We start from the raw sequence: 24,937 nt of genomic DNA, 5'->3' as shown, positions 1-24,937 counted from the left end.
ATGTTATAAAAATTGCATAAAGATACAGGAAAATGTTCATAAACTAATGTTTAGTGAATAAAAGAAAGAAAACTATACGGTTAGGTAACATTTGTTTTTGTAATAAAATATGTTTATATATTTAGCAAAAAACTGCAGGAAAATGTATCAAAAAGCACAAGAGTTGCATTAGTACTGTTATAGGTGATTTTGTTTTCTTCTTATGCTTTTCTGTCATACCATGCTTTAATTTTGTAATCACTTAAAGGTAATTGCAATATTGAAAGCATGCCTTTTCTCTAGAATTATAAATGCCATCAGCAGGGATTTTTAAAATATGTTTTGTTCATTGTTGTATGTCAACACTTTAGAAGAATATCTAACCATAGTAGGAACTCAATAAGCAACTTTTTAATGAATGAGTACTCACTCTGTTCTTTCTTATTCCAACATTACCAGAGATCTAGCACCTTCTTAGGACAGTTGTGTTGAAGTGAAGAGAAGTTCAAATGACCCACCTCCCCAAAGAGTCTTAATGTACAGAAAGATCCCAAAGATTTAAGGTAGTACTTTAATGCTTTAAAATACCCTCAGTTTACTTCATATTACCTGTGGCTCTTAAGGTGGGGGCCAGGTGTCAAAACAAAGAGATAACAAATGACTGTGCATAAAAATTATTCATTCATTTACTTATCCATTTATTCAACAAAAATAGAGAAAAGTGCCTGGACTATAACAGCAAATAAGTAAATACCTGTAGTTTTTATTTGCTGTAGTGTTAGTTGTCCAGCATCTCCTAAGTACTCTAATATTTGGGGAATTTCTCAATTACCAAGGTAGATTCCAGAAATGTAATTTTCAAACTTTCCTTACAACTAGAGCCCAAGAATTTGATCTACATTTCTTCCATCAGACATAACCAAGCAAGATTTTGATTAGGGGACATATTGCAGGAGGAAGAAAGCACAACGTAGAATAATTTCTCTGGTGAGGGTGACTGGAAGATAGCCAGTATTATGTGGGTTTCAATAGTAGCGCTTTGGGATTGACATAGGCAGGGAAACCTGGGATTCCCAGCAGCAGTGGAAAACTGTCTTATCAATGTTTTCATTGTAATTTGGATATTGTCCTGGTTGGATAGCCTCCAGTGATTCTTCGGCCTTCACAAGGATTCTGTAAATTGCCTTATACACTCCCACTGTGTTTCCCCTTCTAAGAGGAATAGAATGTCTAATACAACATTTCCTATCATCTTGTCTTCTACCTTACCACAGCCACCCAATCCCACAGTCATGCCAAACCCTGCCACTACTAAACTCCAGTTTCAGGTGTCCCATTCCTTAATCACTATCTTTTTTCTGCAGGCCACTCCTTCAAGTTTTCCTGCCTCAATAATTCTTTGAACCTTTGGTTCTACCCTTTGCACTGTGCGTCGTTACCATCCATGTCCTCACTTCCTTCCTTAGAAATAATTAACACATGTTAATTCTGACTGGTCTAATTGTACCCTCAACACTCAGAATATCAAAAGGCCCTTTAGTGCTGCCCAGCTAGCCTAATACCTCTAATCAGTCAATCACCTCTTACATATCTGAGACAATTTCTCACCACTTCCTTCTCCTCTCTTCTCCCCATCTATTGGATGCCAAAGAGACTGTGCCTATAGTTGTATCACCAAGTCTACCACCTCACTTGTCTGCACCCAAGTACTCTGCATCCCTGTCCACTATAGTCTTGAACTGTCTCTGGTCTACAAAGACCACCCCATATTTTTGCCTCCTGAATCTTACCATCTCACCTACTAAAGGACCTGGCATTTAGCTCCTCTCAATATGAATCACTAACATTTTCTTAACTGAATTGTTCTTATCAGTGTAACATATACTGTAATATATCCTAGTACAAGTCCCCTACATACGAAAGGGTTCCTTTCCCAGAGTGCGTTCGTAAGTCCAATTTGTTCCTAAGTCCAACAAAATTAGCCTAGGTACTCAGCTAACACAATTGGCTATATAGTACTGTACTGTAATAGGTTTATAATACTTTTCACACAAATAATACATAAAAAAGCAAACACAAAAAATAAAGAAAACATTTTTAATCTTACAGTATAATACCTTAAGAACTACAGTAGTGCCAGCTACATCACCACTGTTTTTACACTTGCTTCTGGACATCCTGGGAGACTTGAGAGAAAGATACTGTACTACTGTATTCTATACACTACCATACAGTAAAGTACACAAAAGCACCACCGCTTGTAGAGGATGCAAGCATGTGACAATGTACAACAGACATGTGAACTTACCTAAGTGGTTGGACACACGAATGCACGTTTGCATCTTTGAAAGTTCGCAACTTGAATGTTCGTATGTAGGGGACTTACTGTAATAATTATACATTGACCTCACTACATTCTTCAGTGAACTAAGCATTTCTCTGCTCTCTTCTATAGCAAACTTCCTCAAAAACAGTTGTCAGTGTTCATAGTTTTCACTTTCTTGCATCTGCAGCCACCCTAGGACAAAATGCCACCACCAGTATTCACCTGGACCATTGCAGTAGCCTCTTTTATGTCTCCTTGCTTTCTCACTGACAGACCTATACTCTACTTAGAGCAGCTAGAATGAGCTTTTAGAAATAAAAATAAGATCAAGTCACATCTTGCTTATAGTTTCCCAGTGCTTTCATCTTACTAAAATAAGCCATAAGTCCTTGCCAGAGCCTATAAGAGCCTGAGTTGCCACCAGGCTACTTTTCCCACACCATCTCCCATTTCTCTATCTCTTCCCCACTCCCTCTGTTCCTCCTCTTTTCTTGAAACATTCAAAGAATGCTCCTATCTCTGATCTAGTGAATTTGCTGTTCCTTCTTCCTCGAATACTCTTCCCCTAAGTGGCCACTATCTCGCTCAATTAATTCAAAATTTTGCTCAAATGTTAGACTTCAGTGAAGGATTTTTCTTCCCACTCTATCTACAATAGCTATATCCTGATTACTCTTTGCTTACCCTGATTTCTTTTTCTTCAAATAACATTACCTATGCCATATATTATGTGCTTATTTGCTTATTATCTACTTACTCCCAATAGAATATTGTCTCTGTGAGAGAGAGAATATTGTTTTGATCATTGCTGTATCTCCAGTGCTTAGAGGCATGGAATAAACATTTGTTGAATGAGTACCTGGGAGTGAGTGTCACACTCTTCTTAAGAGGTTCTTTTTAGAGGAGGTGATTTTGGAACAAGTATTATATAATGGGATATATGCCAGACATGCCAACAAGTGATAGAGAGAGGAGAGAATATTGTTGAAGAGTGAATGGTATGTTCAGAAGCACATTTTAATATGTTTTAATTCTAGAGAGAAGGATACTTCCTTTACAGATAGAGCCTAGGAGTGGATGGAGCATAGGAGGGGTTAGTGGGGGGTGGGATAGAGTTTTCAGAGATAAACCCAGAATGGTAGACACTATTATAAATGTGTTAGGCTTAGTCTTCCAAAGTTTAGTGGTAGAACTTTATGAATATTGTATCATTCCAAAGATTTTCTCTACATTGTTCATATGCTTATTTTATTGAGTGTGGGAAAGAAAATTAAACCAGTCTATATTGTTGTGAATGAAATGGTGCAGAACTAAAAATCCAATTGCCTAATTTATGTCTTCCTTTCTGAAAAAACACCTAATGCTTCTAGTATTTTTCAGCCTCTGCCAAATGGTATAGCATTATATATAATTTATGCATGTGAGCTATGTTTATATGAAGTGACAAATCAGAGGTCAAATCATTCTTTATTGGAAAGAACAGGGTGGTCTTGTGTCAATCTAACTTAAGAATAGTAAAAGAAGAGGATTCTTTTTATCATACACAGTGGTTCTTAATGTTCTGATACTGATAAAAGCTGTGCATAGTCTAACTAGAAAAATATGCTAAACAGACAAAAGCAATTTTGAATAAAATTTTAGATGTTAGATGCCACCCCAAGGCCATTCATGTTTCCCTCATAGCCAATGCCTCAGTTAGTATTCCCCTTTCTAACAGTTATTTATTGCAAATGGGGTACCTAGTAAGTCAAAAAAGTATGAAATGAGTCAATTATTTTTAAAATTAAATACTTGGGAGAGATTATTAACATATGAATATTTTAAATATTTTTATGTCATTATTTATCCAATGTGTTCTTGAATGGTTTATAAATACCTTTGATTGTCTAAATATGCAAAAAATCTTGGAAAATAGTCCCTCAGTTAAAAAAAACAATGTGCATAAAAATAGTATTTTAGATTAACAGAATTAAGAAAAAAACATAGGCAGATTTAGAATATTTCTACATTATTGATGAAATGGTGAAACAAAAAGCAGTTAAGATATTTACTCTCAAAAGTTTGACCTATAGACCAAATGAAAGGAAGAATTTTATTGCTTAGAATATTGGTTAGGTTTGGCTGCAAGTATCAAAAAAATGTAGCTCAAAGTGCTTAACTCTAGAGAAAGTTTACTGTTACACATATAAATAGTTTTGATATAGCATGACTCCAAGTTTGAATAGTTCAGCAGTTCAACAACATCATCATAGATTAAGGTTCTTTCCACTTTCCCATTTCCACAGCTTCATGGAATTATCTTGGTCTTCAGGCCAGCTGCCCTTATGATTATAGTATGGCTACTGCAGTTCCAGCAGTCATATCCAGATATGTCAACATCCAGATGAGTAAAATGGCAGTCTTTTCTTTGCGTTTCTTTCTACAAGGAACTCCCCTTAGACTTGGGAGACCCCTTGTTAAATTGCATTGGCCAAAATGGGGCATATGCTTATTTGTAAACCAATCATTGTTAGGGAGGATGGGGTATCCTTAATAGAGTTAAATTGTTCAGGATTTGCTCCTGAGCTGAGAATTTATAATATAATATAATTAATATAATATAATATAATATAATATAATATAATATAATATAATATAATATATACAATATATTACATATATAATGTAATATATATGTGTATATATATTTTTATATATATATATATTAACCTACTTTAGGGTTCTATCTTTCCAGGAGAAGATCTACAGATGTGTTTTGTTAAGCCTGGTCAGTGTTCTTTTGGGAGATTGGTTGGTTTTGATTGGTTGCTTGCTTTTTGGTAACCTAAGCTTTACCTCAGAACTACTGAATTGTAATATCTATGTTAGGGTCTGGGATATTTGGAAAATCTTCACATTTGAGAACACAATTTTTATATATAATAATATGATACAACATATTATCTTCTCTGAAGTATAGAATTATATTTTCTGAGGTATAGCTACATGCATAAAATGGGGTTCCTTCAACAAGGAAGGAGGGAAAATTGTGGGTAGGCAACCACTAATCTCTCTTGTAAGAGTTGAACAAAAATATAACAGGAAAACATTTTCTTAGCAAAATAGGGTCATTTAGAAAATATGTCTATAACATTGACTTCAGTGGGTGATGGTCGGAGGAAAAAATGTCATGAGATCATTAGCTTCATAGGAGTTAATATACCTATTAATATACATTGAAGCAATTATGGTTTTATCAGAAATATGTTAATATTTGAAAGATATTGTGTTGTGATTACATTGGGTAAATTCATTTAACCTCTTTGAGACTGATTTCCTCATTTGTAAAATGTGTATAAAGCATCTTGCCCTGCCTGCATCATAGATTTCACTTAGAAGCCTTCACATATTGTATATGTGAAGGTTCATTGTAAATGATAAAATATAATTCAAAAGTTGTTACTTAACAAGAATGAGGCAGTTATGCAATGAAATTCATGAGCCAAAGAGTTGTTGCAAACACATCTGACGTATTTTTCCAAAAGTTAAGCAAATTCATATATTTTTGTTTAGAGTCTATTTCTGTCATATTTCAAAGCACTTGACATAAATGGTCTTATTAAATTGCTGTTAATGAAGTAGTTTACAAGTGTTATTGTATTGCCTGTTTAGAAATAAAGCAATTTGGAAATCTTGACTTGCATAGGAACCAACAATGTATAAGTAAGGAAGCTAGAAGTAGAATCATTGTCTCCATATCTGGCTCACTTTTCTTGGTAGGATTTGACCACGTTGACATTAAAAATAAATTCTAACATTTTGTCTTAATTTCCTTTGTCATCTACAACAATGACTTTAAAATTTTTGAATGTGAAAGAAAAAATTAGTTAGGTATTATAAACCAGTAAATGCACACACACACACACACACACACACACACACACAACATATGTATTCATACAAATACATATATATAACAGCTATAAAAGTATAAAAAATACATATTCTATGTGCATGTTATGTTAAATTTCATCAAAATGTTTATTGCAATCTACTAAATTGATTTAATGAGCAACAAGTAGGCTATGACCCATAGTTTGTATCTACATAAACAGTGAAACAATATTAATCTAGAAATTTGGGGGCTCTATTCATCCAGCAGAGGTCCTACAGATGTGTTTTGTTAGGCCTGGTCAGAGGTTTTGTTTTTGGTTGGTTGGTTGGTTGGTTGGTTGATTTTTATTAGCCTAAGCTTCACCTCAGAACTTCTGAATCATAATATCTAAGGTAGGGCCTGGGTATACGTATTTAGAAAATTCTCACAGTTGAGAATGCATCTTTTTATATTTTTTGTGTGTAATTGCATCTAATCTTGTGATCTTCTGACCATCAGTCTTCTACTGTACTGGATGTATCCATCAAACTCTATAAGTACCAAATTAAACTTATGATCTCCAAACAAACTTATGCAACCTGACCCTCCCTTTCCCTTCAGTATCCCCAGCTACATATATACATGTATTCTTATGTAACAGTTTCTGGGTTCTACATTTCTACCTCAGTGAGGGGTATTACCATTATTACTCAGTTAGCAGTGAGCTAGTCTCCCTTTTACTCATCTCTCCTCCACAAACAAATTAATTAGCATCACTCATTACTTCTGCTTTCTGTGCCCCTTGCTTTAGTTCAAGATTCCCTCATTCTTTACCTGGTGTATTGCATTATCCCTTTTAGCAAGTTTCCTTGTCTATCCTTATTCTCTTCAAATCAGTTTTTGATGCTGTAAGTCAGAAGGATCTCCAGAGGCCTTGCTTAAAGCTCTTCAATGACTCTGTCTCCCAACAGGATAAACGTGAAACTATTTTGGGCAACAAAGAAGAGCAAGATCTTCATGACCAGGCTTCTGTTTACTTTTCCCACTGCTATCACTGCAGCTTCCCTTCATGCCTGTCTTCACTTTATCAAGTGTCCAATAGGACCGTGACCATGCTTTTCCATGCTTCTGTAGCGTTGTGCATACCTGGACTACTGACAGAGCTTCCTCATTTGACCCCAGCTCTGGTCTTTTCTTCTTTCAGTCCATATGCTGCACACTCTAATAAATATTGGGGAAATACACATGTACTCTAATTCTCTCTCTGTCTCTTAATCTTTTTTGTGATCTTAGGCAAGTTACCTCCCTGTACCTTAGTTTGCCCCTTTGCCTTGCGAGGTTTAGACTTAATACATGGAAATTGCACAGCACAATTTCTGGACATCTACACAGGCATTTTCTAACCATGGGTTTTACAAACCCATGCTTACGAAGTTAGACCTAAGTGTTTTATATAGTAAAATTCACACACTTAAAATTATTTGGCTTTGAACAAATGATTCATTATCCAAAAATACAAATTTAATTCTGTGTGGCTTTATTGACTCTCTACTTATTGCTAGAATTGGAGGTAAAAAGTAAATAAACTCTTAGCACTTACAATCTCTTTTCATCAATATCACAAACTCTAAAACATTTTTTAGGCATTTATATACTTCTGATAATGATAATGACTTCTGTAAAGTATTTTGTAGCATCATTTTTTTTTGTCTTTTTTGGGGTGTCCTCAAAGCCAATAACTTGAAAACTGGCTTAACTTTTGTAAACAAAAGCATCATGATGTTTTAAAATGGCCATGAATTGACCCATTTGGAGGCATAATATTACAAGCTATAGGATTAACTGCACTCAAAAAAAAATCTGTAATGATCTATGAAAGAGAGTAAATAGCACTCTGATGAAATTTTAAAACAATGCCAATATTTGCAAGAAAAGAGGAATCATAAATAGGGACCATACTGTCATGGAACAGAACAGGGCTTATAGCTAAGAAAGATTTAAGTGCAAAGTGGGACAGAGTAATCAGAAACATACATGCTCAATAGATGGAAATGGCTGCTTGGGTGAAGTGAGATAGCTGCAGGGGCTCATGGGCAAATCTCTCCCTAGTTTAGGGAGCGCTAGAAGGAGAGTGACTGAGGAGAGGCATTTCCTTTTGCAAAGATCTTCTGAACATTGTCCTGATCTCACCCTCCTGGGAAAACAGTACACACAAAACAGTTGGCATGGTGGGTGATATATATTTCCTAGGGGTAGCCTCTCGGGAAAAAAGGAGAACCACCACTGGATTTATTTTATATGAGTAATAGAAACCAGGGAATAATCCAAGGAATATTAGAATAGTATAAATATCCAACAGCAGAGGAAACTTTTATACAGGGTGCAGGGAATTGAAATGAGAAAAAGAGTGATAAAATTAGTGAAGTCAAAATTTAGTTCTGGTTCTAAGGGAAAACAACTAGAGTCCAAGAACTCTGCTATTCAGAAATAAACTGCTACGAAGTGGTTGAAAGCTACGACACAGAGAATGCACTAATTTCCAGGTGACAAAAACTAAGATATATTGCTCCAGGCTGATCTTTTGTCAGAGCAAGATTGAATGGATAACCTATTTGGTCTTTTCCATCTCTAGCTCTTTTTTCATTTCCACTTCCATTATTCTATGAATAGACAAGAAATGGAAATATAATATTGTTAAAGCCCAGGTATGATGTATTGACTTACTGCATCTTTAAGATAACACATGTACATTGTGTTCTTATACTTGATAGCGCATTTTTTCATGAATAGTCATGAATAGAGTAAACAGACTCATAAAGCCTGTTTAAAGTGTCATATATAAGTTACTGCCAGTGGTGTCTTGGGGCTGCATTAACTTATACACGTAATTTTTCTTCCTTCCTTGTCCTTTTCTCCTCCCCTTTTTTAATTAATAGATGTTCTCACTCATGAGCATTTAGCATTGCCTTGTTTGCTTGATGTAGCTCCCTTTGGGGTTTCCCCTGTGGATGTAGTAGAAGGACATGGGGGAAACAGTTTGATGAATCACAGTTTGTTGAAGGCAGTTATGGTAGCAACGATAGAGAAATGGAATATTTGCAAAATGCCAGAGGTGAAGAAATAGGACACACATGATTAAAGCTGCCATAAAATCAAAGCTGTCAAAGCAACAAAAGCCATAAAAAAGAAATATTCTGGCAACGTCAGTCTCCCCACACATCCGGGGTGCCACGAAGCATATTGCTGAAGAAAGTCCATTAGGAGCAGAGGAAGAATTGTTTCCCACTGACTGTGAAAACATGTGCTGAACTATAAATGTCCTCTGCCCCAGGAATTTTAGCTTGAGACACCTGGGAACTGCAACCTTAAAACACCATTCAGAGCACAAACACTGACAGCCCTGTTTGAAAGCTCTGAAGAATGGAACGGGGGGAGGAGGAGGAGGTGAATTGAGGAAGGAGATTCAAAGGCTGAGGCTGACTTTGAGGAACCCTGGTAGAGGATCTGGAATCTTGCACTGAATAACACCTGTATTGTCCTTTCATAAAGATAGTATTACCAGAGGGCCAGAAGTATGGAAAATGTCTCATTTGCTTCCCAGGAGCCACAGCTATGGGGCAGGTGGAATCTGCTGAGTGATATGTGACATGTGTGTTTAGAGAATGAAATGGTAATTATTCCTTGCCTGAGATCCACCTACTTTGGCAGCAGTAGTTGGTTAGAAAGGGAAACAAACTGTAAACTTCACGGAGTAACCTAAGTACCTAGGGAGGTACCAGGAATGGGTCACAGTGACTGCTTTTGCTGCCTTGCCTGCTTGCAAGGTAGACTCCTAATATTAGAGATACATTCTGAAGTTGTGGTCAGGGTTTGAATAGGCGAGTTGAGAAAACTCAGTTTTAACCATGCTCAGATTTGGAGTATGGTTAAAACAGAAACAAACTGTGTTACATAGCTTCTGTATGGAAAATATATACACAATTTTAAAAAAACATTTTTTTTTCTGCCAGGCTACTATTTAAACTATGCCATAGTTTAAAATACTTTTGCTAACACATAAAAGTATTCTGTGGATGCTTGGGGTGAATTCATTTCCATGCAAATGGCCTGACACCGTGAATCCATGACCGCTTTCTGATGAAGAGCTCATTTTCCTTTCCTATAAGCTTTGTTGACATCTCTAGTAATAGTGGTGGTGGGGTAATGAGAGTAAAGATGCAAAGCTGGAGGAAACTGAAAACCCCCTTGTAGTACATGTACTCTCCTCCAGCAGGAATATCCTAGAAGACTGAAAAGCAGAATACACTGTGTTGACAACTAGGTAGGAGCCACACCAGACAGGTCTCAGAAGACCCTCTAGGGTATCAATCTTCCATGAATTCTTTTTGTTAATTGGTGTCTAAACTTCCCAGGGAGGTTCCTTTTACTGACACCCAGGGCTACTTGGGGCCCCTTCATTACTTTCAACTCATAAATAGTGGTCAAAAAATAATAAACACACCTTTCCTGAAACTGGATTTATTTCTTGTGTGGAGCTCGTGCATAAGAAGAGCCTGGGCGCCCACACAGCTCTGTCTGAGGGAAATGCTCACCATTTATCAAATGTTGGATCTTGGAAAAGTCATCTACATCAGGTCTCTCGTTTGCAAGGAAAGGAACTGGCACCAGAAATTTTTGTAATGCCTTTTCTGGATGACAAACTTAACAATTTTAAGTAAATTAACTTCTCTAAGTTTGTTTTCCTGCCTGTAAAATGGAAATATTAAAATTAATCCATCTTTCTTCCCAAGGTTGTAGTAAACCTTCCTGCTGCAAACTTCATAACATGTGTAAGTGTAAGGAGTCAGCAGCAGCAGCATCACCATGGTGTCTTTGTCTTTAATATTCTCTTGTGAACATGAAAGGTTCCATCTGGGAACCGGTTCAGTTTCTCTGAATGGATTAAAAGGAGAAACAAAATGTATTTTTAAATACCTTTTGTGAGATTTTGGTTTAATGCATTCTTTAAAAATACCTGAACTTAAGTTGCAATAAAATATGTGCTTGTGTGATTGTAATCATTTCCATGGTAGCGGATGGGGGGGTCACACTCAAAGGTCTGAGACTTGACTGCAGGTTCAATCAGCAGGAGAAACTGGTTTGGGACCAAATAAGCTCTTATTCAAGTAAAACTGTCGAAAAACACTGCCAGGGGAATACAGAAAATAACTGGGGAAGGAAATTGCTTTTGGAATAAATGTTCTGCTCTTTCAAGTTTGTTCTGGTAGAAAAGTGCCCCTTTGAAGAGACTTAATGGAACCATTAGAAAGACCAAACATGAAATATCTCATGAAATCTTAAAAGGTTTATTGTATAACCATTTTCCTTAAAGGTGTATGTGGAAGAAAAACCAAGGAGATGAAATTTGCACTCTTGTACAAATGCCCAAGTCTATTTGATGTAGAACACTTCTGTCTAAATCTATTCCAAATATGCTATCTGATTAATGCTTTACCATATTTTTTGTTTTTGTTTATGGATTCTGTACTTACCCACATGTTTGGACATCAAAATGAAGTGCTCGGTTTTCCCTTGACTTATTTATTGAACTCTTGCAGTTACTCCTAGCTCCTTAATTATAGCCCATTCAAGTTCTCCTCAATTTTGGTGAAAGCTTTTGACATAACTTGCCTTTCTTTTACTTGTCAGCTATTGAGTACCTGCTGCATACTAGGTACTATTCATTCACTTGTTCAACAAATACGACTTGAGTGCCTATCCTAGATTCTGGGGATAAAAGAATGTATAAAATATATTCCCTGCTCACAAATAATTAGCAATTAGGTGGCATTTAAAATCTAGACCATTTAAATACAATAATAAGGGGCTGCACTGTCTGTCATCTATGAGGAGTAACGAATCCAATGTTGCCTAAAGAAGGGGTCAGGATTGTTAGATGTATTAATAGTTTTGCTGAGGCATGAAAGACCAGCAGGAATTAGCCTGCCCATTGTGGGGCGTCCCGAGGGGATGCAGAAAAGGGAGAGTGAAGTATTTCTAGGCTCAGAATAGAAGGAGGGTGTATTATTCTGCTAGAGTGGCTATAATAGAGTACCACAGACTGAATAGCCTAAACAACAGAAATTTATTTTTCACTGTTCTGTTAGACTTTCTTAGAAGTCTAAGGTCAAAGTGCCCTCAAGTTTGTTTCTATAAGGCATCTCTCTTTGTCTTGCAGATACTGCCTTCTTGATGTGTCCTCACCATAACCTTACCTCTGTGTGAGTGTACTCCCGTTGTCTCTTTTTTCTTATAAGGACGGCAGTCCTATTGAATTAGGACCCCACTCTTATGACCTCATTTTACCTTTATTATCTCCTTAAGGCACATTGGGGGTTAGAACTTCAGCATATTAATTTGCAGGGAACACAATTCAGTCCACACAGAAAGTAATAGACTTAATTTTAGCAGCTCAGCATCACTTAAGTTTAGTCAATGAGGTAAAGGAATGAGAAATATCATAAAATGCTTGAATGTCAGACTGTGCTTCTAAGTTAATAAATCGTAGGGCACTGTGGAGCCACTGAAGGATTCTCTCTGAGGGGCTACAGTAACCATATTTGTCCTTTGTAAGGATCATCTGGCTTCAGGATGAAGGATGAATGGAGTTGGGGGTCAGTGCAGAGGCACAGTCACATACAGAAAGGCTGGTTAACAGAGTATGGCGATTGGCCAGGTCAGGGATGGACAATGGTGGCTGCATCAGGAGTGGTTAGATTAGGGAGAATTTTGGGAAGTAGAATTGATAGGAATTAATGATTAACTGGGTGTAGAAAGTGAAGAAGGATATCTGGTTGGTGTTGACTTTGCACTATTTGGGGAAACTAAGTAGATAATGAGTTAAGTAATATAGGAAAAGTACTTGGATTTAGGGATCAGGCAAGGAAGGGATGAGGTAATCAGCTTCAACATGGTGAGTCTGAGGTCTGTAGAACATCCAGGTAAAGATGTCTAGATAGATTTGTAAGCCTGAATTTTAGGAAAGAGCTCTTGTACGAGATCAGTTTAAAATTTTTAGAAATAGGACAAGTTAAGAGTTAGAACTGTGAGAGTAAATGAAATTTCCTAGATTAATGTAAAATGAGAGGAGAGCAAAAAACATGTCCTGCAAATATAAAGGTAGAAAACACTGTCATTTGAGTTATAAGTAGAAGAAGACAAGGCCTTCTTATTGGTAAGCATAAGAAATGTAATTCAAATAATACCCTAATTGTGAATTTGATTCAGTGCTCCAAGTAAATAGCAAATTATGTTTATATTGTGATTTACCAAATACATTGCATTACAAAGACTTACTTTTGCTGTACTTAAATATTTTTATTCTCTTTGATTTAAATTTTAATCTATGATTTGATTTTCAGCTTAAGGTCTTTTAAAAATCTAATCATTATTTTGGTTGAAGTAATTTTCCAAGTCGTCCAATTAGTGCTAAGATTAAAACCTAAATCCCTATTAACTAGTAACGGAGCTTTAAAATTTTGATTAACTCTAATAATACACTCAAATATGGGAAAATTTAACTTTCTAAACATTGCATTGCTCTGTGCTTTTGATTTCAAGTTGCATAACTTTCACAGCTGTATCTTCAGGCACTGTCTGGAGATGCTAATTCCTATTCTTGTGTGCGATATTCATTACTCCTGTGTCACATTCTTGCTATTGTAGACACACACACAGAAACACACACACACAAAGGTATATCTCCCTGAGGATATTTACTATGGTCGTGGAGAAGAGCAAAATATGCCACTCCCACATATTCCACTTTGGCAATTGATTATTTTGAATTAAAATTACTGAAGAAACAGTAGGTGCAGGAAGGACACTCTGACCTTCCTTTGTTCCCCTGAAAGCAGGAAATAAATCTCCCAAGGGAAAGGTCCCTCCCTATAGTAGGAGGTAGAGAGACATCTTTATCACCAAAGATAGGGAATTCAGGGCCAAGAAGACTGTATAAACAAACCCTGTTACCTCTTCACTAATAAGCTACCCCAAACCCAAGCCCCTTTGTTTTGTCAGTTCTTCACAAATTTAATTTTTCTTTGTCTAAAAGGTATAAAAGCGGCCTGCTTTGGTTACTTCTTTGAATCTTATATTTTTATGAGCTCTGTACCTACAAAATTAATATTTTCCCTGTTAATGTCTTAGGTCAATTAAATTATTAGACTAAGCCAAAGAACCTAGCTGGGAAGAAACAGTTTTCCTCCCCTACGACTGTATGGCTTCAGGGAATTGGTAAGACTACCAGAGGAAGAAAGAGATCTGAACAGCTGCTTACAGTGATTCTTGAGCCTTGGACCATTCATTATTTGACCATCTTTTTACTGCTTCAGGCACTGTGCTAGGTGCAGTGAATACATAAAACAGCATGAACAGAATTTGCATGGACCCTGTTCTTTCAGAGCTTACAGCATATCTAGTATATGAGCTTGCCTGAAAATACTGCTATACAAATCCTTTCCCTATTAGTATAAGACTGGGATGGTGCAGCCCTTTTACTTGCAGCTGTCTATAGAAGAGGCCATTGTAACTTGGCTTTTTAATTCCATCATCTGTGTGAAGGCTTGTTGAAGGCAGCTATTTTGTGCTACAGATCTTGCCTCACAATGGCTTGGACTAAGACCAGTAGCCATGAAATCATTTGCTACTGGGCCCAACAGAATAAGAATCAAGATAGCCCTAGGGTTCTCTTTGAATAGTTATTGCTTTCCAAATCTCTGTTTATGGCTCTACCTCTCCAGTCTTGTATATTTAAGAATATACAATATATTAGTTGAAACAGATGTGAGATTGGTTTTAGTTAATAAAAAGTGACGTGACGGCCCTTTGAACCAAGAATTGGTAAGAATTCCAAGGCATCCACTACTCACTTGAATGTTGACTTCCACAGATTTTCCATCATTGTTTTTAAAAAAATCAGTCTAACTTAAGGTAAGCAACACTATTGTACGTGACCTATATTATATACTTTAAGGAAATGTAATGTTATTGACACATAGAATGGAAAAGACTTTTTAAAATATGTATTTGATGCTGTGGTTGAGCTATTAAATAACATTTATTGTGCCTGCATTTAGAACATTTAGATTAAAAAAGGCCTATAAAATTTTCATATTAGTTTTTTTTTCTTAAAATGTGAAAAGAGAGCTGTTAAGTAAACATACAATCACATTAATGAGAAATACTTCCAAGTATCAAATAAATGAATATTTTCATTGTCCATTATTTTTCTTATTTGCCATGTAGTAGACTGAAAAAACACAATTAGAAAATGTAGAAATGCTCAAAACTGGAAATAGGTATTGTTATCAATATTATGCTGCCTAAGAATGTCATGATTTTTCCTCAGAGGATCAATATCAGACTTCAGTACCTTGATAGATCATAGATTTTAGGTTATTATCAAATGCTGACAGAAATGGCTGTGATTTGAAAGCTTCCTTAAGAATTCTGTCTGTAATTTCTTTTAACATTTGACAGAGTTTCACGACATTAGAGCTACCAAGTTCATTGAAATTCAACACTGGCTGAGCTTCTTGCATACACTTCTCATTTAGAGATAACACTTCTGTTTCCTGACACAGAGATTCAAAATGAATATCTCAGAAAGGAATAAAAATAGAACAGAAACAACAAAAAACTCATTTCAAAATAAAATCAAATGTACCAGAACAAGTACAAAATTGGAAAACATTTTAGGGCACGGGTGGGGTGGGAAGGAGCAGATTTAATTGATAGAAAACAGACTTTTGTACTCAAGTTCAAACAATTCATCTTTTTGGTCCTGTCAAGACAGAACCAAATAAATTTATAAAGTAAATAGTCATAACTCAAACTGCCCTAGGGCTGTTTTGTTAACCTCCGTAGTTCTAGAATTGTGATTAAAACTATAACTATCTCACAAATATTAACCTTCAATAGCTTTCGCAACTTGTTTTAAGATATATATGTCCAGGAATTTTCCCGTCTATTGGTTTTTATTTTCCCTTTTCTATCCCTACATAGACATATTTATTCAATTTATATAGGCAGCCACTTTAACATAAACTGGGAAAATTGATTCAATTTAACAACTCTTTGTTTTTTCTTTTTCATTTTAAAACTCTTTATTGGAATATAATTGCTTTACATTGCTGTGCCAGTTTTTGCTGTACAACAAAGTGAATCATCTGTATTTATACATATATCCCCATATCCCCTCCCTCCCACGACTCTCTCCCACCCGCCCTAGCCCATCCCTCTAAGTCATCGCCCATCATCTAATTGATCTCCCTGTTTTGTGCAGCAGTTTCCTACTAGCTATCTGTTTTACATTTCGTAGTGTATATATGTCAATACAATTTTCTCGCCTCATCTCAGCTTCCCCTTCACCACCCACCCCGTGTCCTGAAGTCTGTTCTCTACAACTGCATCTTTATTCATGCCCTGACACTGGATTCATCAGTACCATCTTTTTAGATTCCATATATATATGAGTTAGCATAGTATTTTTTTTTTTAATTATTTTTTGGGGGGTACACCAAGTTCAGTCATCTGTTTTTATACACATATCCCTGTATTCCCTCCCTTCCTTGACTCCCCCCCCCTCGAGTCCCCCCCCCATCCCCACCCCAGTCCTCTAAGGCATCTTCCATCCTCGAGTGGGACTCCCTTTGTTATACAACAACTTCCCACTGACTATCTATTTTACAGTTGGTAGTATATATATGTCTGTGCTACTCTCTCGCTTCATCTCAGTTTCCCCTTCACCCCCCGCCCCCTCCCATACCTCAAGTTCTCTAGTCCATTCTCTGTATCTGCGTCCTTGTTCTTGTCACTGAGTTCATCAGTACCATTTTTAGATTCTGTATATGTGAGTTAGCATACAATATTTGTCCTTCTCTTTCTGACTTACTTCACTCTGTATGACAGATTGTAGTTCTATCCACTTCATTACATATAGCTCCATCTCATCCCTTTTTATAGCTGAGTAATATTCCATTGTGTATATATGCCACATCTTCTTTATCCATTCATTTGTTGATGGGCATTTAGGTTGCTTCCATGTCCTGGCTATTGTAAATAGTGCTGCAATAAACATTATGGTACAAGTTGCTTTTGGGATTATGGTTTTCTTTGGGTATACACCCAGTAGTGGGATTACTGGATCATATGGAAGTTCTATTTGTAGTTTTTTTAAGGAACCTCCAAATTGTTATCCATAGTGGCTGTACCAACTTACAGTCCCACCAACAGTGCAGGAGAGTTCCCTTTTCTCCACACCCTCTCCAACATTTGTGGTTTCCCGATTTTGTGATGATGGCCATTCTGATCAGTGTGAGATGATACCTCACTGTGGCTTTGACTTGCATTTCTCTAATGATGAGTGATGTTGAGCATCTTTTCATGTGTTTGTTGGCCATCTGTATGTCTTCTTTGGAGAAATGTCTATTTAGGTCTTCTGCCCATTTGTGGATTGGGTTATTTGCTTTTTTGGTATTAAGCTTCATGAGCTGCTTGTATATTTTGGAGGTTAATCCTTTGTCCGTTGTTTCATAGGCAATTATTTTTTCCCAATCTCAGGGTTGCCTTTTAGTCTTGTTTATGGTTTCTTTCGCTGTGCAAAAGCTTTTAAGTTTCATGAGGTCCCATTTGTTTATTCTTGATTTTATTTCCATGATTCTAGGAGGTGGGCCAAAAAGGATCTTGCTTTGATGTATGTCATAGAGGGTTCTGCCTATGTTTTCCTTGAGGAGTTTTATAGTGTCTGGCCTTACATGTAGGTCTTTAATCCATTTGGAGTTTATTTTTGTGTATGGTGTTAGGAAGTGTTCTAATTTCATTCTTTGACATGTTGCTGTCCAATTTTCCCAGCACCACTTATTGAAGAGGCTTTCTTTTTTCCATTGTATACTTGTGCCTCCTTTGTCAAAGATAAGGTGCCCATATGTGTTTGGGCTTACTTCTGAGTTCTCTATTCTATTCCATTGATCTTCCTTTCTATTTTTGTGCCAGTACCATACTGTCTTGATCACTATGGCCTTGTAGTAGAGTTTGAAGTCAGGAAGCCTGATTCCACCAACTCCATTTTTCCTTCTCAAGATTGCTTTGGCTATTCGGGGTCTTTTGCGTTTCCATACAAAACGTAAGGTTTCTTGTTCTAGTTCTGTGAAAAATGCCATTGGTAATTTGATCGGGATTGCATTGAATCTGTAAATTGCTTTGGGTAGTACAGTTATTTTCACGATGTTGATTCTTCCTATCCAGGAACATGGTATGTCCCTCCATCTGTTTGTGTCGTCTTTGATTTCTTTCATCAATGTCTTAAAGTTTTCTGCATACAGATCTTTTGCCTCCTTAGGCAGGTTTATTCCTAGGTATTTTATTCTTTTTGTTGCAATGGTGAATGGGAGAGTTTCCTTAATTTCTCTTTTTGCTCTTCCGTTGTTAGTGTATAGGAATGCAAGAGATTTCTGTGCATTAATTTTGTATCCTGCTACTTGACTAAACTCATCAATGAGTGCTAGCAGTTTTCTGGTAGAGTCTTTAGGGTTTTCTATATATAATATCATGTCATCTGCAAAGAGTGACAATTTTACTTCTTCTTTTCCAATTTGGATTCCTTTGATTTCTTTTTCTTCTCTGATTGCTGTGGCTAAAACTTCCAGAACTATGTTGAATAATAATGGTGAGAGTGGACACCTTTGTCTTGTTCCTGTTCTTAGAGGGAATTCTTCCAATTTTTCCCCATTGAGAATGATGTTGGCTTTTGGTTTCTCATATATGGCTTTTATTATGTTGAGGTAATTTCCTTCTATGCCCATTTTCTGGAGAGCTTTTATCATAAATGGATGTTGAACTTTGTCAAAAGCTTTTTCTGCATCTATTGAAATGATCATGTGGTTTTTATCCTTCAAGTTGTTGATATGATGTATCACATTGATTGATTTGCGTATATTGAAGAATCCTTGCAACCCAGGGATAAACCCCACTTGATCATGATGTATGATTTTTTTAATATGCTGTTGGAGTCTGTTCGCTAGTATTTTGTTGAGGATTTTTGCATCTATATTCATCAGTGATATTGGTCTGTAGTTTTTTTGTGACATCTTTGCCTGGTTTTGGTATCAGGGTGATGGTGGCCTCGTAGAATGAGTTTGGGAGTGTTCTGCCTTCTGCAATATTTTGGAAGAGTTTGAGAAGGATAGGTGTTAGCTCTTCTCGAAATGTTTGATAGAATTCGCCTGTGAACCCATCCGGTCCTGGGCTTTTGTGAGTTGGGAGATTTTTAATCACTGCCTCAATTTCTGTACTTGTGACTGGTCTGTTCATGGTTTCTATTTCTTCCTGGTTCAGTCTTGGAAGATTGTATTTTTCTAAGAATGTATCCATTTCTTCCAGGTTATCCAATTGATAGGCATATAGTTGCTTGTAGTAGTCTCTCATGATCTTTTGTATTTCTGAGGTGTCCGTTGTGACTTCTCCTTTTTCATTTCTAATTCTGTTGATTTGCATCTTCTCCCTTTTTTTCCTGATGAGTTTCGCTAATGGTTTATCAATTTTGTTAATCTTCTCAAAGACCAGCTTTTAGTTTTATTTATTTTTGCTATGGTTTCCTTCCTTTCTTTTTCGTTTATTTCTGCTCTGATCTTTATGATTTCTTTCCTTCTGCTCCCTTTGGGGTTTCTTTGTTCTTCTTTCTCTAGTTGTTTTAGGTGTAAGGTTAGGTTGTTTATTCAATAATTTTCTCGTTTCTTAAGGTAGGACTGTATTGCTATAAACTTCCCTCTCAGAACTGCTTTTGCTGTGTCCCATAGGTTTTGGGTTGTTGTGTTTTTGTTGTCATTTGCTTCTAGATATTTTTTGATTTCCTCTTTGATTTCTTTAGTGATTCCTTGGTTGTTTAAGAGTGAATTGTTTAGCCTCCATGTGTTTGTATTTTTTGCAGTTTTTTTCCTGTAATTGATATCTAGTCTCATGGCGTTGTGGTCTGAGAAGATGCTTGATATGATTTCAATGTTCTTGAATTTGCCGAGGTTTGATTTGTGACCCAAGATGTGATCTATCCTGGAAAATGTTCCGTGTGCACTTGAGAAGAAAGTGTAGTCTGTCGTTTTTGGATGGAATGTCCTATAAATATCCATTAAGTCGAGATGGTCTAATGTGTCGTTTAAAGCTTGTGTGTCTTTATTTATTTTCTGTTTGGATGATCTGTCCATTGATGTAAGTGGGGTGTTCAAGTCTCCCACTATTATTGTGTTCCTGTCGATGTCCCCTTTTATAGCTGTTAGCATTTGCCTTATGTATTGAGGTGCTCCTATATTGGGGGCATAGATATTTACCATTGTGATATGTTCTTCTTGAATGGATCCCTTGATCATTAGGTAGTGTCCTTCCTTGTCTCTTGTAATAGTCTTTACTTTCAAGTCTAATTTGTCTGATATGAGTATTGCTACTCCAGCTTTCTTTTGACTTCCATTTGCATGGAATATCTTTTTCCATCCCTTTCCTTTCAGTCTATATATATCCCTTGGTCTGAAGTGGGTTTCTTGTAGGCAGCATATAGAAGGGTCTTGTTTTTGTATCCATTCAGCCAGTCTGTGTCTTTTGGTTGGAGCATTTAATCCATTTACATTTAAGGTGATTATTGACATGTGTGTTCCAATGACCATTTTCTGAATTGTTTTGGGTTTGTATTTGTAGGTGTTTTCCTTTTCTTGTGTTTCCTACTTAGAGAAGTTCCTTTAGCACTTGTTGTAAGGCTGGTTTGGTGGTGCTGAATTCTCTTAACTTTTGCTTGTCTGGAAAGCTTTTGATTTCTCCCTCAAATCTGAATGAGATTCTTGCTGGGTAGAGTATTCTTGGCTGTAGGTTTCTCTCTTTCAGGACTTTCAGTATATCCTGCCATTCCCTTCTGGCCTGCAGAGTTTCTGTAGAAAGGTCAGCTGTTATCCTGATGGGTTTTCCCTTATATGTTATTTGTTGCTTTTCTCTTGCTGTGTTTAATATTTTTTCTTTGTGTTTAATTGACGTTAGTTTGATTAATATGTGCCTTGGTGTATTTCTCCTTGGGTTTATTCTGTATGGGACTCTCTGTGCTTCTTGGACTTGGTGAATTATTTCCTTTCCCATGTTGGGGAAGTTTTCCACTAGAACCTCTTCAAATATTTTCTCAGACCCTTTCTTGTTTTCTTCTTCTTCTGGGATGCCTATAATTCGAATGTTGGTATGCTTAATGTTATCACTGAGGTCTCTGAGACTGTCTTCTATTCTTTTTATTCTTTTTTCTTTTTCCTGCTCTGTGGCGTTTATTTCCCCCATTCTATCTTCCAACTCACTTATTTGTTCTTCTGCCTCAGTCATTCTGCTGGTTATAGCATCTAGAGTATTTTTAATTTCAGTTATTTTGTTATCCATTGCTGTTTGTTTTTCTGAGTTCTTATGAACTGTTTCTTGTACTTTCTCTATTTTGTTATTGAGATTTTGTATCATTTTTACTATCATGACTCTAAATTCTTTTTCAGGCATTTTTCCTATTTCCTCCTCATTTATTTGGTCTTGTGGGTTTTTTTCCTGCTCCTTTGCCTGCATGGTGTTTCTTTGTTTCCTCATGGTTGTCCAAACTTTTGGGGTTGCTTGTCCTGGTGATAGAGGTGTTTATAGAAGACTGTCCAAGCCTCAGACTAATGTCCAAGTATTGGATTAAACAAATATTAAGTCTAGGAAACACATACATGTATAAGACACACAATTACTGAATCCATTAGGACATATGGCTCTAGAAAGACCTGACAGAACCCCAGTGTGCTATCAGATATTCAAAGAGAAACCCAATAGACATTCGCAACTGAAACAGAACAAATCAGAGACAAAAGCAAAAACAAACAAACAAGCAAATAACACCTTACACATACAAACATTAATCCAGGGAGATTTTGTAAGCTAGGATCAAATATAGAAAAGAGCCAGAGTACCACCAGAGAGAATGGAGATTCTCAGAATGTAATTAGACAACTGTACTAAGAACTGAGATAAAGACAAAACCCTAATATTAAATACCAAGGTGGTGTGTCATCTGGAGAACAGAGCAAGGAGTCTGAGCAGACCGATAGTGTTGCTTATAAGTATGTTAAGATAAAATAAACTTAAAAAGGCTGGAAGAAAGGTGAACAGAAGAGCGTAATGTGGTTGGAAATATGCAAATAAAAAGAAAGGAATAGAAATGTATAAAAGATAGGGATGAAAGGAAAGTATGAGAGATATATTGTCCGTACTACCAAAAACTTAGCGGCTATGTCGGGCTCCCCGCGGTCCTTTCTGGTGTCCGAGGCCGTCTGCTGATGTTCAGCTGGTTCTCTGTGGGAATTACTGCGTCCTTCCATGCATTCCCAGTGCATCTGTGGAGAAGGATGCACTCCACATCCCTCTACTTTGCCGCCATCTTTTTCAAAAGCCAGTTAGCATAGTATTTGTTTTTCTCTTTCTGGCTTACTTTGCCAGAAAGGTCCATTCATCTCACTACATATAACTCAATTTCATTCCTTTTTATGGCTGTGTAATATTCCATTGTACATATGTGCTACATCTTCATTTTCCATTCATATATCGATGGGCATTTAGGTTGCTTCCATGTCCTGGTTATTGTAAATAGTGCTGCAATAAACATTACGATACATGTTTCTTTTTGGATCATGGTTTTCTCTGGGTATATGCCCAGTAGTGGGATTGCTGGGTCATATGGTAGTTCTATTTTTAGTTTATTTAGGGAACCTCCATACTGTTTCCCATAGTGGTTGTACCAACTTGCATTCCCACCAACAGTGCAGGAAGGTTCCCTTTTCTCTGCACCCTCTCGAGCATTTATTGTTCCTAGATTTTTTGATGTTGGCCACTCTGACTGGTATGAGGTGATACATCATTGTGGCTTTGACTTGCATTTCACTAATGATTAGTGACGTTGAGCATCTCTTCATGTGTTTATTAGCCATCTGCATATCTTCTTTGGAGAAACATCTATTTAGGTGTTCCGCCCATTTGTGGATTGGGTTATTTGCTTTTTTGCTATTAAACTGCATGAGCTGCTTGTATATTTTGGAGATTAATCCTTTGTCAGTTGCTTCATTGGCAAATATTTTCTCCCATTCTGAGGGCTGTCTTTTTGTCTTGTTTATGATTTCTTTTACTGTGCAAAAGCTTTTAAGTTTCATTAGGTCCCATTTGTTTATTTTTGACTTTATTTCCATGATTCTAGGAGGTGGGTCAAAAAGGATCTTGCTTTGATGTATGTCATAGAGTGTTCTGCCTATGTTTTCCTCGAGGAGTTTGATAGTGTCTGGCCTTACATGTAGGTCTTTAATCCATTTGGAGTTTATTTTTGTGTATGGTGTTTAGAAGTGTTCTAATTTCATTCTTTGACATGTTGCTGTCCAATTTTCCCAGCACCACTTATTGAAGAGGCTGTCTTTTTTCCATTGTATATTCTTGCCTCCTTTGTCAAAGATAAGGTGCCCATATGTGCCTGGGTTTATCTCTGGGCTCTCTATTCTGTTCCATTGATGTACATTTCTGTTTTTGTGCCAGTACCATATTGTCTTGACCACTGTAACCTTGTAGTATAGTTTGAAGTCAGGGAGCCTGATTCCTCCAGCTCCATCTTTCCGTCTCAAGATTGCTTTGGCTACTCGGGGTCTTTTGCATTTCCATACAAATCATAAGATTTCTTGTTCTACTTCTGTGAAAAATGCCATTGGTAATTTGATCGGGATTGCATTGAATCTGTAAATTGCTTTGGGTAGTATAGTCATTTTCACAATGTTGATTCTTCCAATGCAATAACATGATATGTCCCTCCATCTGTTTGTATCATCTATGGTTTCTTTCATGAGTGTCTTATAGTTTTCTGCATACAGGTCTTTTGCCTTCTTAGGCAGGTTTATTCCTAGGTATTTTATTCTTTTTATTGAAATGGTAAATGGGATTGTTTCCTTAATTTCTTTTTTCTAATCTTTCATTGTTAGTGTATAGGAATGCAAGAGATTTTTGTGCATTAATTTTGTAACCTGCTACTTTACTAAATTCATCGATTAGTGCTAGCAGTTTTCTGGTAGAATCTTTAGGGTTTTCTATGTATAATATCATGTCATCTGCAAAGAGTGACAGTTTTACTTCTTCTTTTCCAGTTTGGATTCCTTTGATTTCTTTTTCTTCTCTGATTGCTGTGGCTAATACTTCCAAAATTATGTTGAATAAGAGTGTTGAGAGTTGGCACCCTTGTCTTGTTCCTGTCCTTAGAGGGAATGCTTTCAGTTTTTCATCATTTAGAATGATGTTGGCTGTTGGTTTGTCATTATGGCTTTTATTACGTTGAGGTAATTTCCTTCTATGCCCACTTTCTGGAGAGTTTTTATCATAAATTGATGTTGAATTTTGTCAAAAGGTTTTTCTGCATCTATTGAGATTATCATATGGTTTTTATCCTTCAATTTGTTAATATGATGTATCACATTGATTGAGAAAACTCTTAAGTATGATCTTATGTACATTTGATATCTGGCTGAAAAATAATCAAAAAGCTTTCCTTCCATCCCCATGGGATTTTGAGAAGAAGAGAGAGAGAAAAAAATCTGTAGATACTGCAGCTTCTAGATGGATCACAGGACTAGAAAATGGCACACAAACTCACTAGACCAAGAGAAGAAGTAATACTCAATGTGCTTGCTGAGTTTTAGGAATTACATTTTGTTAAACAAAGATAGGCAATA

This window comes from Hippopotamus amphibius, chromosome 1, assembly GCF_030028045.1.
Source record: "Hippopotamus amphibius kiboko isolate mHipAmp2 chromosome 1, mHipAmp2.hap2, whole genome shotgun sequence".
In the NCBI taxonomy this organism is placed as follows: domain Eukaryota; kingdom Metazoa; phylum Chordata; class Mammalia; order Artiodactyla; family Hippopotamidae; genus Hippopotamus; species Hippopotamus amphibius.
The sequence above is the reverse complement of the archived record's forward strand: the minus strand, read 5'-3'. Positions refer to the sequence as shown.